The 4,330-nt window shown below is 29.2% G+C and overlaps 1 long non-coding RNA gene across 1 annotated transcript; it reads left to right on the top strand.

Moving 5' to 3' along the window:
* The first annotated feature begins 237 nt into the window (after nucleotides 1-237).
* LOC134260979 (uncharacterized) lies at nucleotides 238-4,330 on the top strand. Its single transcript, XR_009990690.1, has 4 exons — nucleotides 238-405; nucleotides 2,919-3,028; nucleotides 3,985-4,071; nucleotides 4,274-4,330. It is a non-coding gene; the product is annotated as an uncharacterized LOC134260979 (long non-coding RNA).

Consider the following 4,330-nt stretch of genomic DNA (forward strand, 5'->3'; position numbering starts at 1 on the left):
TTAGTGGGTTAATTTTTTGTTAATATTTTCATGATAATTAATTTAAATTTTTCCCTTGCTATAATTCTATTGTATCTTGAACAGAATATTTTGGAAGAGTATATTGTATTTTTGCAATAATTTTTAAGATATTGGCGTTTTTTTCAAAAACCTATTTAAATTTTTCCTTTGCGTATTTTAGACTGATCTTAATGGTGAAGAACCGGAAGTAAAATTTGCGGGAAGTGTAAAAAAATTTAAATGGGGATGAAAACATTGTGACATTTTTATTTTTTGTTTTTACAAACTTAGAAAAGACAAGATGTCTCGTGCGAGGGTACCCAGCCAACAAAAGTTGGCGGAAAAGTTGCCCACCTAAATGACAGAGGAAGGGGCATGCTGACAAGAATATACAACATCAAAAAGGTGTGGTCATTTTGGGATTTTTTCCTCTTAATTATGTTTTAAGTATTTTAAGAATGATCATATTTTAAAGCAAATTTTTAATCATGTAATTAGATTTTAACCTTTAGGAAAACTAAAATATTTTTAAACTTTGGGAAAAAAATGGTGTATAAAATTGGTTTTATGGTATCTAAACATTGATCATGTGGATTATATTTTCCCCTTACTATACATATAAATAACTCTATTGAACTCAAAAAAAATCTTTTTATCACATTCACACCATTTTTAAAATCACCTATATCACAAAATGATATGTTGAGGGTGCAACCATTTGGGCAAGCGCAGCTATTTATTCAGCTTATATCAGGCGCGTCAAACCACACATGTAATTTGCTGTGTATAGACTCTATAGAATTTTTTTTTCAGTCGTGGAATACAAGTTTTTTAGATACAGGTTTTGCACATGTTTTAAATTGATGAGTTTGTTGGGACATAAACTTATTCTTTGAGAGAGCTTTCCACTATCATAATGATAAGGCCTAAAAAAAAAATATGTTTGTTTCCTGTAACCCGACCGGCCCATTCAAATTATCCCCGGGTGGATTTTTTTTTCTGACAAATGGCAAAACTTCGTTTGATCAATCAGCTGATTCCATTTATTGAATTAAAAAAATAGCTTGTAGCTTAATTTGAGACATAAAATATGCCAACTTAGTGTACATTTACCTTAAATATAAAGACTAATCATTATTGTAACAACGTTTCAAATCGTAAATTTGTTGAAGTTATAATTGAAATTTAATGTTGAATTAATTATTAAATGAAAATCATTTTTTGGTACTGGATAAGAATTAATACTGACTTATCTCCCCTGCCATTGCAGATGTCGGTAAGTACGATTGTCCTTTTTTCCCTTACCTTGATCTCTATTAACTAGCATAAAGTCCTTCCCGTGTCCTGTCAGTGATTAGTTTCTTGATTTTTTTGTGACTGTTAAATTTTTTTTTTTTATTCATGCATTAAAATTGATATTCCTTTCTCATGTACTTATTGAATTTTTCCTTCATTTTTGCTTCATGTAAACATCAATGTGTATAGAACTGGCCAAAATTCATGTCCATTCAATTTGATTTCTTCATTTTGAAAGTGCTTGATGAATGAATTTTTTTTTTTTTCCTTTTAAAAAGAAAAGTTATCCATATAAAAAATATACATATACATTATTACAGTAATCATGGTAATTAGATATTTAATTGAAAAATGAAAATGGCTTTTTTTGAAAAAAGACCTCTTCCAGTCATTAGACAAGCATTACTCTGTGTGATGTTTTTTATTTTCAGATATACTCTACCAAAAAAAAGAAGGTTCTATCTCTCCTCATTTTGGTTTACTTGCATGAACTAATTGAATATTTTCTTTGGTTTTTTTTTTTTTTTTTTTTTAAAAAAATTTTTTCCTTTCAGATTTTTAAATGTTTAAAAAAAAAAAAGGCTGCCATTTGAGTTTCACACAAGCTGCAGAATTTACAAATTTTAAATTTACAGCAGCATGTATATGAGTTGATTAATTTTACATTGAAAGTCAAATTATTTGACATACTGGTAAATGATAAATTTTGGCAATAGAAGTAGAAAGTTACTTGGAGAATATGAATATTAAAATTTAATATGTACTATTTTTTTAAAGTTGAAAATCATTAAATAATGTGATCCCTTTTTTAAGGACAGTGGATGTTAAGTAAAAACTAGTAAAAACATTATAATGATTAATTTCTAAAATTGAAAAAAAGTTTGCAGTTAATCATGGTTAATTTTAGACTGTGCATATCCCTTTTCCTTTAAATCCAGTACATATGCAAACCAAGCTTTACAAATCACCCAGGTTGAATCCTTGCTGAGTGCAAAAAGAATGATGCTTCCAAAGTCCAAATTCCATAATTTCAATATTTTTCCATTGAATTCCTAATTCCTTGAAGTTTTTTCCCATATATAAAGATTTTCAATCTACCAGATTTTACTTCATTTTTCATATTATTCTACATTTGAAATTTAATTGATTCTGCATAGGTTTGTTTTTATTTCATCTAGTAATTTGTTTATTTGCTGCATATACATGTACCAATATTTGTGTTCTAGATGCTGCAAAATGTCACTGAGTTGCAGAATATGAACTGGTACCCTACTAAAAGAATGTCAAAAATGAAAATTTATTTTTGTATAGTACTTAAGAAATGTCTATTCTATATAACCAATAATATTATGTGTATATAACTAACAAATCATAGAGTGTAAATGTTATAGAATTTATGTTATGTCATGAAATAAATCAACATGTATTTGTTTTCCGTTTTTTAAGATGTTTGGGAAATCCCGCTAACAAGCCAGGTTTTCTTACTGATAAAACATATGAACCAGTTTACAGATACCTAATGAGACTTTTTCCCCACCCAGACAGCAAATCTACCACAGTAAGTCGACAAGGTTTTCAGAGTGTGTTTTAACTGTGTTTTCTGTATTTTTTTCGGTTTAAAGATGCTTACGAACACCGACAGCAAACCACCGTTTCTCTCTGATAAAAGTTTGGGTCGGCCTTCAAATATCTACTCAAGAAATTTCCCAACATAGACAACCATGCTGGGGCCGTAAGTCACTAAGTGCAAGGATGCCTGCAGCATGTTCCGTTCTTTAGAGCTGTTATATTTTCCTCATCTTAAAACGTACACTTAAAGTATACAAATGACATCTCCAATTTTTCTTAATTTTTCTCACCATTACACATGTTACAAGTATGTTCACCTGTTCTCTTGCTGCCCATGAATAAATTGCAAACCAAATTATGATTCTTCAGCATTCAGAATGCATATTAATAGTACATGTATGTCAAGTTTCTAGCATTACATTATTTGTAAAACTAACAGTAACTACTAAACAGCCTGCATGCAATAAAGTCATGGAAGTTAATCAAAAGAAATATTTATACCTCTGCTTGAAAATTTTATAGTACACCTTCTTTTGATAAGATATATGGCATGGTTATTTTAAAAACATGATGAAAGTAAATGTCATCTTAATAGAGTTTTTCCTGGAACAGGTAGTACCAAAGTAAGAGGTTTAAAACATTTTTTAGCATTTTCTGCTCTGCTTGAAACATTTTAAATCACTGTTATTAAATGTGCATAAAGTATTGTACGGGTTTTAAAAAAGGGGGAAATTTTTTTTTTTTCTGCCAAAATTTATAAGTTCACAGTGTAATTCTTTGTTTCTAATTTGCACTTGAACATTTGCATGGATACACTTGAATATTCTTGGTGCTAAAATATCAGATGTTTTATATCACAGTTTTAATTTTTAATGTACAATGTATTCAGTTCACTCTCGATACTGAAATTCAGAATGTAATGTGTATTGTAAGATTATGAGTTTTATGATAAATCAACAATGATAAGATGATATTTTGTTTATAAAATTTAATTTTAGGAGGTGTAGAAAGTGATTTGTAGCAGAGTTATAGCCTTTTGAGAAATAGTATTTTTGTGCATGTGTGTTCAAACTCTCATGCCATGATTTTGCATTTATTCTTGTCAACTCGTGATTGTAGCTCCAAGTGATCAACAACATCAAACAGGATGTCGTGAAGTCCTTGTCTCTATACTACTTCACTTTTGTGGACATCATGGACTTCAAGGTTGGTTTTAATCAGTTTCAAAAACTATGGCAAAACTTTAAGAAAATTGTGTTTCTTTTAATCATTCTAGATGAACCTTTGATGCATAAGAGTTAAGTCTGTTCCAAAGAATTGAACAAATGTAATCTGAAAACTGTTTTTCTCTTTTATCATTTTAAAAAAAAGAATTTTACAAGTTACCTCCATCTTATTTTATTTTAAGGATCATGTCGTTGATTTGCTGACTACGATTGATGCCTGTCAAGTTCATATGGACATT

This window comes from Saccostrea cucullata, unplaced genomic scaffold (genome assembly GCF_032062105.1).
Source record: "Saccostrea cucullata isolate Sc308-1 unplaced genomic scaffold, CSIRO_AGI_Scuc_v1 ctg17888, whole genome shotgun sequence".
Classification (NCBI taxonomy): Eukaryota; Metazoa; Mollusca; class Bivalvia; order Ostreida; family Ostreidae; genus Saccostrea; species Saccostrea cuccullata.